The sequence below is a fragment of the Nyctibius grandis genome, chromosome 12, assembly GCF_013368605.1.
Source record: "Nyctibius grandis isolate bNycGra1 chromosome 12, bNycGra1.pri, whole genome shotgun sequence".
Taxonomy (NCBI): Eukaryota; Metazoa; Chordata; class Aves; order Nyctibiiformes; family Nyctibiidae; genus Nyctibius; species Nyctibius grandis.
In genome coordinates, this window is record NC_090669.1 from 14,275,838 (window position 1) to 14,287,955 (window position 12,118).

Genomic DNA, 12,118 nt, shown 5'->3' on the forward strand with positions numbered 1-12,118 from the left:
GGTTCGATACACAACAGATTATTAGAGAGTCTGTTTTAATATCCACACGCTGATTGGACTCCCGATTTAATCCTTTTTCAGGGTCCTCTCCAATGCTGTCTCCTGGTGCTAGTTTTTTTGTGAACAATTATACACAAACTATTAATACACAAAAGCAGCTGATGATGAAGGTTTCTATTTTTATTACTGCTGAACTTCCAACCATGCTTCCACCAGCATATAAAGGCTGTGCAGCAGCACTGTGGATTTGCTTATCCCCTTTCAGCCCCACTTAAACAAAAGTAATTTATACATTGCATATACCTAATAAGTTTTATATTTGCTTATACTTCAGAATCACATCCATTAAACACCACCGATAGAACAATTAAAGTCTGTTGTTAGGAGATGCTGATTTTTAGCATTTTCTTCCTTTGCTGATATGGAGAAAATGCACCGTTGTAGCTGTCAGGGCACTGCGAGTCCTTCTCTGCCCCATGCAGCCACCGGCCCGGGGCACCCCTGGCCCTGCTCCCTGGCCAGCACCTGGAGCTCCCGACCAACCCTGCACCCGACTTGTCACTTCACTTGCACATGACCCACTCAGGCTGCCAGTGGGCCTGTTGTCGTCACGGGGCTGTGGGTACAGGTCTGCCCACGCTCTGTGCTGGGTGCTGCTGGGTAAGTGTGCAAGGGGAGGTGGAAGGATAAGGCTTTGACATTTGGGGTCTGTGGGAGGGCAGAGGCAGGCAAATCAGCTTGTTTCACAGAAATGAAAATATTCCACCATTTCCACAGGTGTTATAAGCATACAGAAGCAAGCAGAAGTTTCCTCAGTAGAAAGAAATGTATAAACCAAAGCAGAAGGCAGAAATTGCTGCTGCATTTATTAAAAGAAACACAGAGATAAGGCAAAGGCAGGTAAACTTTATTGCATAGTCACAAGGTCTGGCCAGTGTTTTGCTGACGGTGCAGGAGCAGGTATATGAGTCTCAGAAGAGCAACTTTTAGGTAACTTTTCAAGGAGGTCAAAACTTGCATAGGCAGCTTCAATTGTGTCTCATCTGATTACTCCAACTAAAATCTGATGAAAAATTTTAGAAGCTCACTGTTTTCTTTCCTGTGGTTGGGAGAAGCAAGTTGGATGCTGGTTGGTGAGGCTGTTACTCTGATACCTAAGGAGCAGGCTCTGCTATGTTAGCTTAATTTCAGTCTTTGGGAAGACAGGGACCGGGAGACAAGGGATAGTTTTCTTTTTGCCTTTTTTTCTTTTTTTCCTGGCAGCGTAAGTTGGAAAACTTGCAGTTATGTGTCAGCAGTAACAGTGACATTAATTTCTTATTGCTCTGTATTTTAGGCTTATACTAGAAGTATGTAAAGCATTGTCACTCTGATTTGATTACTTCTGCAAATGGGCAAAAATGCCGGTACAAGATGAAGGGGCCAGGCTTGGCCTGGGAGCACAGCTGGCACAGAGCCGCCGGCTCTCGGCCCTTTGCAGGGATTAGAATAGATACTCAGCATCCTGCCTTCCCAGGTTGTACAAAGATCCCAAATGACTCTCTTGTTCAGCCTTATCTTACGATGCATAATGCACATTAAAGAGGACATTTGTATATTCTGAAAGGTTTTTAATATAGTTAGTGTTTGGATCCTTACTGAAATGCACTGGCTCCCTTCTTATTTCTGAGTGCAACAAACAGCAGCTACCAGCATATGCGGTAGCTTACAGACTCTGTATTCCCAATGCATTGTTCAGGGATTTTTATTTCATATATCATTTCTTAGTCACAGCTGTATAATCATATATCACGTCTAGAGAGCATAGCATGGCATCGAGGATGTATTCTGAATACACACTAAATATTGAAAAATCAACGCAGAGAAAACTGTATTTTTTACCGCAGTTTGCTGGAGCCGGCTTCTCAATTCTTTAAAAATCAACGTGCTTTTCTAAAAACTGCAGACCATTTGTCAAGCAGGAAGTCTACCCATATAGATTCAGTGTAGATTTGGTTTTCTTAGGCACTGATATAGTATTGGGAGCTAATAAATAAGCAGAAAAAGAGATTTCTGTAAAGTGTACAGAGAAATGTCACTGACACTGTAATGCTCCTTAGTTGGGACAGTTGTATCTAGAACATCTGCTGTCATAGTGAGTAGTTTCCTGCCTACATAAAAACCCCTGTCATAAATCATTAGCGGAAGAACCTTAAGACATGTAGGAACAAAACCATACATCTCAGCTACAACCACCAGAACAAGCAGCACTATTTCTAATATTGGATAGCAGTAATAGTTTTTAGCCTTTCTTTTCATAGGCTTCTAGAGAGAGATGGCATTTAACCAGCCTGTTACAAATGCCCTGGTTTTAGTGACTATGAGGTCTGCAATAATGCTTCTGATCTAATTATCATTTATTTATTCAATAAGTGCCAAAAGAAGCTTCAGACAGCCTTTATGTATTGTTCATTAGAATGGGTTATTATCGCAGGTCAGCAGCCGAAGCTGACATACAGCGCTGCCTTCCTGTTAGTTCTTCACTCAGGAGGAGCTCCCACAATGCTGGACCTGATCACAGCAGCTGTTCCTTAGGCAGCTGCAAGTGGGTTCACTTGTAACAACAGAAAAACCTAGAAAACCTACAGAACAGACACAGGGAAGTCCAGAGGAGGAGCTCTAGACATGACTACTAATTTTCTCTGTAGGATTGCTTGTTGTCTTTGTGCCTGAACGTGAGAATTTTTTATTCCAGGCCATTAGCCACAAAGACAGAGATAAGAGATTTGAAGTAATCTATAAGCAAGTGACACAGGTCAGTAATGTGTTTGGAGTGGGCAGCCTGGACCATCTGTATTATTTATCTCCTTCCTTTTTTTAATCAGCTCTGACTTTTTCGGCATTTGTGTGTATTTTTGAGTTGCAGAGTGTTCCTCAGAAAGACGGGCCAGTCCCTATCCTGAAGAACTAGACGGGAATAAAAAGGTTTCTGTGTTATTGTTCCCACGGGTGGCAGGAGATTACACTTGGTTACTCAGGAAATCCCCTCCAGTCCTGTATTTCTTTCTGTTTTGAAAAAGATAAATAAGGGAAAGCTCATACAGTGTAGCTAAAGGAATGAGAAACATTAAAGCAACAGGAATCGGCCTGATCCTACCAGTCCCAAGAAGCTTGCTCTGCATTTTGCAATATATGTAATAATGAGTTAATTCAAAGACTTATTGACTTCTCTGGAGTTCTTCTAATCATACCACAAACTTTTGAATCTGATTCTTTGAGAACAGACAAGTGCAAATGTTAGTGAAAGATTAACCAGAGCTTAGGTAGTGTTAGTGCTTTCTTTTGCCCATTTGCTTGCTGTGCTTTCGGTAAGATATGATATGCCATAATGATGCATATGCATTGTCATCACTTGGGTATCAAGACTGTGGATTAATGGGCTGCATGATGCAAAGGCAGCCAGCTGGTGCTGCAGGATGTCCAGAAACAGGATAACCACATTGCTATGGTGCTGTGGTATTTGACTCTCCTGGCTGAGGCTGGCACTAGCTGGAGGATCTCTGCTCTGTGCACAGTCAAAAGGACCTTTCCTCTCCTGTTATGCTCAGATGTTCTCATGCTGTGTTCTCTTAAGCTAATATACATCCTAATTTACGTATGTTTTGTATTACCTGTGCTTTTCTTTATCTGGTTATTCCATTCACCTGGCTACTTTGAAATTTTACTGGACAGTACGCAATTCTAATGCCACGCATTAAAAATTACTACATTCCTACTATCGCAAGCTCTTCAATGCTTCTGAGTTCAGTTTTAGAAAAACGGTGTCTCTGTACCACAGTGCATCTTCCTCTCCTCCCCCAGCATACCCAGGAAAGCGCAACCCTGCTCCAGAGACTTGTACAGTACCTCCCATCAAAATAAAATCACAACAGTTTTAAACTTATCAGTCTCAAATAGTGGCAGAAGTCTGTGCAAACTCAAGTCCTTGCTGTCTGACAATGTCAGTGAGGAAACACAGTTCATCCTCATCCAAGATACCAGTTGTCATAGCGAACTGACAGTACACAACGAGCTGCAGTGTACAGTGCCAGCTCTACAGCTGTAGATGTTCCTTAACATACTTTATCCCCACACTCCCTCCTGGGAAAAGGCAACCTTTACTTCAGGATGGTGAGGAAAAACCAGTCCAAAACCTTACTCTGTACAATGAATTCTGTACAAATGAACGAGAACCATGTTTTAAGAGTTATTTTGCCTGAGATCTGGCTTGAACTGTGACCTGGGAAAATCAGCCTGTTCAGTTTTGACCCGGAGTCAAAATAAGCTCTGTAGTTCCATAACACAAAAAGAAAAAAAAAAGGTGTGACTAATGGGCATAGCTTAACTGTAAAGGTTATGAATCATGGGTAAAGTTGTGTTATTTTGAATTAGCCAGTCTTCCATCAGCAGAGCTATGAATGCCTGTATTCTTTAAAAAAAGAGTAATAATGCTTTGTAACTTGGACAAATTTTAGTTTAAAAAATCTTCACATTAGAAGAAAAAGGAAAGCTGCTTGGATTTGTCCTAAAAAAAAAAATAAATCTGAAAATAACAGTAACACAATGTCCAGTTAGGTACTTTAGAGAACAGCAGCTTTACCAAGAGCTTTTGATTTTTTAGTACCTTCTTGTCTGGTATTTTTGAAAATAGGAGATCAGAACACAAGAGCTGGAATGAGACAAGGTGGAGCTGAAAGACGAGAAAGAGGAACAACAGGGAACTGTGGTGACTGAGGAAGGGAGGATAAATGAAACAGCATGGAGATGAGAAAAACAAGAGCCAGGGAGGGGGTGGAGGTATTGGAGTGAGCTGAAGGGAACAGAAGAACAAGAAGAAACTTCAGCCTTTCTGATCTATAAGACTGTCTGTATTTTGCATTTGCTGTTAAATATAGATGGCAACACACATTCTACAAGACGGAAAAATAAAGGAGGCCAGAAAAAACAAATGCTGTGAATAAGTCTTTGGGTTATTCTAAAAAGCATAAAAGACTTTCAAGTTACTGGTCTTTTGATTTATTATGATGTTAGCAGGATTGAGCGATGTCTGTGCCGCTCTACATTTCAGATTTATGAATCTATGCAGTAAACATGATTTCAGTTATCTTTGACGAATGTTTCGATTTTATTCATAGGGAAGCCTGCTTTCATAAGGAGGGCAATGTTTGCCCCGCTGTCCTAGTTAGTCTTAGTGTGACCTACTTACCTGATCCTTGTCCCTCTGGTTGAATTTGTGTCCTCTCCCCTTTATTCTTGTTCATTTGGAAAAGCTGCCCTGTGCCACATCAGAATTGGCTGCATTTGGTTGTCAGACGAAATGTTTCCTGGGTGGAAATTGCTTGCAGGGTGTAGGATCTTTAGTTTAGATACTAATTAAATCTAATATACTAGTGCTACTTTTATTGCTATTAATGTGAGGATTTTTGCCCGGCTCCAATTAATGTTAATGTGAGGAAAAAGGGAGAAAAAGGCATTTTTGTCAAGCTAAAGAAAATTCTGTTCAAATGTCTTTGTGTTTCCTCTACTCATTATGTGTTGATATAAATGTAAATGTCTGAGAAATGTGGAAAGGAAAATGTAAGGCAATACACACTTATTTTGGCTGCGAATAGCAGTACTTATGAGTCAATTTAGGCTTTCTAGCCAAAAAAGACTTGGCAGCTATGGTACTGACAGCATTTACACATGCTTTTATACATTTTCTGTTAGGGGTTGATCCTGCAGAATCCTGTAGTTTCAATTTATGGTAAAGTAAATTTAATGTAAGATTGAATGGAAAACAATAAACTCACAAAAAGCATGCAGCATGACCTGTTGCTTAATAGCTTTCTCACAGATGCAGACACCTGATTCCAATATGTCTCTACTTCTCTACTAGGCTTTCTCTTTTTTTTCCAATCAGTTACACAGGTTGCGGTCAAGAATTAATGAAGAAAAAAAATCTCAACTTCTAGTGGAATTTCTTATTTTCCAATTTCCCTTTTTAAAATTGTCTTTCAGATTGATAATTTCGGCCTATAAGAAGAAGGAAGATCTGTTATTTCAGAGTATGCACCCTCAATGAATGTGAGTAGACTTTGTTCTCATAATTTTCCGAAATGCTTAGTACTGAAAGCTGATATTCCTAAAACAGTGAAGAATGACTGAAACTGAAATGTATGCCCTCTGTTTAAGAAAACAGCCCTAAAGGAAAGCAGCCTAATTAAACTCATCCTTTTTGTCTTTGCCAATGTAACACAGGTGGGGTTATGTGAAATTCACACTTAGGACTTTATGGCATTTTTTGAATAAATAGAAGGTGAACATTTTGATGGCTGAGGTAGATGTCCATGTCGCTGCACATCAGTGGGCCAGAGGAAAATGCATTGTGGTGATGCTGGGGAGAGGGAAGATAAGATTTACTTGAAATAGCCAAGTTAAAAATAACTAACTGCTCTGAGTTAGTACAAGGTTGGGTCATTTACAGCAAAATTAGTGTCTAGTCTTTTTCCTTTCCTCAGGACTGGTCCCTCTGTTCTCAGAGGAGTCAGCCTGCTCTCAGAACACACTGTAGGCTGTATTTTAGCTTGAAGCAGTTCTGAGTTCATGATGGTCCAGTAATCCTTCCTTCCTTCTGTGTCTGGAACTTCCTTTAATTTTCACACCTCTCAACTCAGTACCCTCCAATTCTTGTTGAGAGTGTGGTTCTAGCTAGTGAAAGCGATCACCCTTCAGACTTAGCCCTTACCTTTTTCACTCTTGATTGTTATTAGGAGGGCAACAAAAACCCCCCAATATTGACATTCTAGTCCCTGTAGCCACAGGTAGAGTTTTTGAGTGAACACGCTTTTTTTGCAAACAGTTTGAAGTATGATTCCCCAGGCAGGGCTCCATGTGTGTGTGGCAGCAGGATTTGCTCTTGGGCAGACTTTTTGGTAATTCAGAACCCAACCAGTGGGAAGAAAAAAATTGGTGCTGAGGTTTAAGTGTGTCCTGCCTAGAAAGATACGACTTTGAGGAGCGCTCTACCCAGGGAGGGCTTCCTCAGCACTCCTTGGCACTTGAAGACATCTCGTTTGCTTTTGGGCACGAAGATTGTGGTGAACAGTTTGGTCAAGAACTGTGTACACCCTTGTAAATAAACAGCAGTTCCACAGTGTATGCAGTAATATCTGTTAATCATCAGTTTGTATAGTATCCTGTGTACAGATCTACAGTGCTTCTCAGTCTGATTCCAAGTACTCAGTTCCGGGAGAGTGTTTCTTCTGTGCTGGCTCTTGATAAAGGTCAGATTAATTGAAAAAATGAAATGCTTTCTTTAAGTATTACAAGGTGAATGTATTTCACAGTGGGAATATATTTTCAGTTGCAGAATTGTCTTTTCATTTTTTTTTTCCCTAGAAGAAAACTCACCCAACTGTCATATAACCTCTAGTAGTGAATATTCATCAGCTGTAAAATATAAATTGCTGTTTTCCTGTATCACTGGCAAAATATTCCTTTCTCCTCTCTCTGTTCCCAGTAAAGATTTTGGCTGGCAATATAAATAAAATACAAATGATTCTTGATTTGGAAATGATGTTGTATACTAGCAGAGTGGAATTTAGTCAACTTTTCCCTTTCTGTTGTCAGACTTTGAACCCCATTCATGCATTACCACAGTGCATATAGAGTGGTGAAGCTCCAAGTGAGTGGTCAGCCCATAATCCAAAGATTTAAGTACCTAAATTGTATGGATGATACTGGATGGCTGGTTAAAGTTTTCCTGAGAGCTGAAGGGGCAGTGGAGAACATTCAGACAGCTAAAGCAAGAATGGAAATGGTATAAAACGATTTTTTTTTTTTTTTAAATAACTGGGGGAAGCTGGAGCACACTGCCTGGTGCAATAGCAGCCAAGACTCTGAAATGAAAACAGCAGAAGGCAAATAATAAATGCCAGATCCACCTGCATTGTCTCATTACTCTTCTTTCTCTTACTTTATCTATTTTCTGTTTTTTTTCTGTATCTTTGTCATAGTGACTAAATTTGTAATAGTTTAGTGCTTCTGGGTACAGTGTGATGATTGCCAGTGTTCCAAGATGAGTGATTCCTAGATTTTGTTGTTTTTTTCCCACTATTACTATGTCCAAAGCAAATGCATTACTTTATGATGATCATATTACCTAGAACAGGCAGTTCTTTGAGATGGGCGTTTGAATATTTATAGAGGAAGAAGGGTAGAGAAGAGAAGAAAATAAAGAAATAATTATGGAGGGCAGAGAACTGATATCTTTAAAGGTTTTTTAAAATGTTTTTAAGCTTCCTTTTTTTTTGTCGTGTGTTTTTTTAACTGCTTTAATCTCTTCACTCAGTCCCCCAAAATGTCAGGTCTGCATTAGAAATATGTTAGATGACACAGACTGCACAAAATTAACTCCTGTAGTAGCAGTGCTGCTACGAAATGGTGATGTTTCCAGCAGCAGTTCTCTTGGTTTCCAAAGGTTTATCTGTAGCCCTCACTGTAAATTGTGCTGAGTTACGCCTCACACAGAAGCTGCCAGCCCAAAGGCAATATTTACAAATTAAAATTTTAATCTGTTAGAATTACAGTTTCTGTAGTACTTTGTGGGGTTTTTTCCACACATATTCTTATCTTTATTAAAGAGAAAAATCAGTTCTCTAAAGATTGATAAATGCACAGCTCTGTATTTGTTTGGTTTTGCCTTTCAAAGAGATAAAGGATGGGATGTAAAACTGCCCCAGTGAACTGCCTGAGTTCTAGTTCCTCAGCTGAGGTGGAAGAGATAGTGGGTTACTAGTATAGAGGGTACAATAGAAATGAAAAGCACTGAAAAGGCTATCATAAGTTTGGCAACATTCAGGGTAATGTTGAAGTAATATTGGGAATGGACACAAGGAACTTGGAATTTTGAGATGATACCAATATTTATGGATTGAGCAATATGTTTATGGGCATTATGTTTGCAAAGTGGGTGGTTTTGCTCAGTAACTGGGAAGGTTGCAAATGGGGGCTGGTATTCTGGAAAACCTGAGGGCAGGGCATTAAAGAGGACACTTGTCTCCTAAAAATTGCCTTGTAACTGCAGCAAATAACTGGGCTCACCACAGAAATTCATATTGTTCAGAACATCTTATGATGGTTTTTACTTGTTTCTCTCATAGTCCCTCCCTTTACCCTGATATTGCTGAAAGTGGGAATAGAGAAGGGAGACTATAAAAATACTGTGGCCAGTGACTTTACCATTGAAAGGTGAAATGCAACCAGCTGATACTGAAAGCCTGGGAGAAAATAGATGGGAGAAGTTCAGATTGGTCTTTAAATTGTAGTTAATATGTTATACCCAGGCTAACTACCTCTTGGTTTCAAAAGGTATTGCAGCTTAAATATGGGAGTAATTACTTAAAAAAATAGACATAGCTGACCAGGCTTTATTCACATCACTTTCAGGATTAAGTGAAAAGCCCAGGAAGATTAGAAAGAGACTGTTTTCAACTAGCAAATTAAAGCTATGGGGGGTCAAAAGGCAGCTGGACCTTAGTAACATACTCAGACATCACAAATACAGTATTTCAGTATTATTTAATTCATATGCAGAGTGGTATACAGATTAGCCCAGGTTTTATCCAGGCACCCGTCAATCCAGCATGCCCCAGCATTCTCAGAGATAGTGTACTGAACTACCGGAGACCAACAGGGGTTTTGGCAAGTTGCTATTTTATTTCCCTATTGCTGGAATTGTGTGATTAGTAATATTTTAATTATTGCAGATAGGATCAAATATTGAAAAAAAAAATCCAGCTCCTGATGCCATTTAAAGAATGAAAGGGGGAAAGCTAGCTTCTGTTTGCTTTGAAGTACATTAGGACAAGAGCTGCATACAGAGTTATTGCAGAGTAATGATGTTCTTCAATCTCATACTGTTACTTCATATTAATACCCCTTAGACTTACATCTTACAGAGTGTGAGATGTCTTTTAAAGTCAGCATAGAGAATTCAGTTAGCAGTTTCAGCATTATCATTATGTGAGTATTACTACTGAAAATGATAGTATTCAAGCAGGAGGTTGGTTTTGTGATCACTTCTCTGACGAATACCAAATTCTCTGTGACCAACTTTGATGTTTTGCTAATGCTGTCAAAATTAAATGTATAGCTAATAACTAAGAGGAAAGCAACCAGCTTTATTCAGATGGATTTGGGTATTTTTAAATGGCTGGACTAGTAAGTGGAAAATACTGTTCAGTGTTTAACATAGACAAATGTGAAATAATCGATGTGTATGGAATAAACCAAAGTAAAGAGTGTATATACAACAGAACAACTGTGCAGCATAATGACAAGGAAAGGATTTAAAGGTTATTATAAACAAATCCATGAAGATATTAGCATGGCTATGTGCATGGAAAAAAAAGCCAACATGAAATGGGGCTGCAAAAATGAGCAGAATACAAATGAAAACAAGAAATATTGATACAGTATGAGGCTGTTCTGTTGCGTTATTTTAAATAGTACTGTGAGTTCCATTTTTAAAGTTGAGTATTGTGGTTATAAACGTACTTTGTATCTGAACAGTCATATTGGCATTTGGATTTCTAAAATGGGATTCTCATTTTTAAAACCTGGTGCACAATATTTGCTCTTATAATTTCTATTAACTATCTGTATATTAGAGAGCTTCCTCAGTGTACACATCACAGTAATTGTATGTACAAAAGACCAATTACATATTTAGCTGGCTTCTTGAAGGTACATTTACAGTAAGTGGACCCACACAACTGGAATAATTGTTTATTCAAGTAATGGTTGAACACACTCATGGAAATCTGGGACTTTTTTTCTGAGGCCTGCTGCAGGACTTTGGCATGGGCTTAATGGTTTTCACAGCTTTGCTTTTTTAGTTCAGAATTGTGGTTGAATGTTTACATCATGCATGTAGTACTGACCCATGGGAGCCAGCCTCACAAGTAAATGAAAATGGTGATTAATCCTTTAGGCTGAACTTCTATCACTATCAAATAAAACTTAGTGGTTTCATAGCAGGTTTTTGGCTTATTAAAACGTAACAGGTAGTGGACACTTGTGATATGTTAGTGCATGCACAGAGTGAGTTTCTTATGATGTGACAAATCAACAGCACTTTTCTTTTCTGGTTACTATAATGTCCTCGGAAGTCCTTGATTTGTGTGCAAGGTTCCTTCACTTAGTTCTTCCAATACAGTATCTTACAAAGAGAGAAAGCAACTTTATTTAAACCTGGCATAACTGTACAGTACATTAGGTCATGTATCCACATTAAATCTGAGTATGCCCTATGGGATAGCTGAAGAACTGCATCATTTTAATAGCTGTTGTTTTTTTTTTCTCAGCAGATAAAATTTAAACTTTTATTAGTAGGCAGTCTGTTCCTTTGCATGTTTTCTTTGATACAAAGGTCTTAGAAACACCAGTTTTATTTTCTTAAACTATTTCTTATAATGGCTAAAGTCACAAAAATATCTCTGCCTGTGCAGCATATGCTTAATTTTTTATGTGCCCCATATGCAGTCTGGTTCATGCATTTAAGTGAAGTTTTTTGTTGTTTTTTTTTCTTTTCTTCACCCTCTGCTACAGATGGTATCATAAGATTTGAATAATTTTATAGTACTGCCTTCATATGGCTTTTACAGTGTCCTAGTATCAATATATCTGAACTGTAGCTGATTATGTCAAAATTAATAATGTGTGTTGAATCCAGTAATCTGATTGATACTGTAGCCTTATTTTTATCAAATTCCTGAAGTAACACTGAGATAATCTTCTTTGTGGTAAAAATATTGCTAGTAATCTAAATTTAATTTAACAACCTGGTATAAGATCAGAAAGTCTAAAAAAATTTGTCCGTGTAGTATGCTGTAGGTTGAAGAAACTGTAAGACCAGAAAAGATGGCTGGACTGTCTATTACAGCTTTGCATATGGCAGAAGTCCTGAATTTGAGCTACAGGTCATAATCTGAGACATGCAGGTTTTGATTATTTTTTTTTTTTCCTAGTGATCCACTATGGCTCCTGGTGAATGGAATATATCTGTAACATAAGATACTTTTTTAGTTTTTCCATTATGAAAACTGTAGCTAGCTCT

General features: G+C 38.7%; 1 protein-coding gene across 1 annotated transcript in view; it reads left to right on the top strand.

The window, feature by feature from the left end:
- The window catches only part of CDH11 (cadherin 11), a 226,727-nt gene that overhangs the window by 55,194 nt on the left and 159,415 nt on the right, over positions 1-12,118 (top strand). Inside the window, exon 2 of the mRNA XM_068411535.1 lies at positions 6,019-6,084. The gene's annotated coding sequence lies outside the window, so the exon portion shown is untranslated. The remainder of the gene's footprint in view (positions 1-6,018; positions 6,085-12,118) is intronic.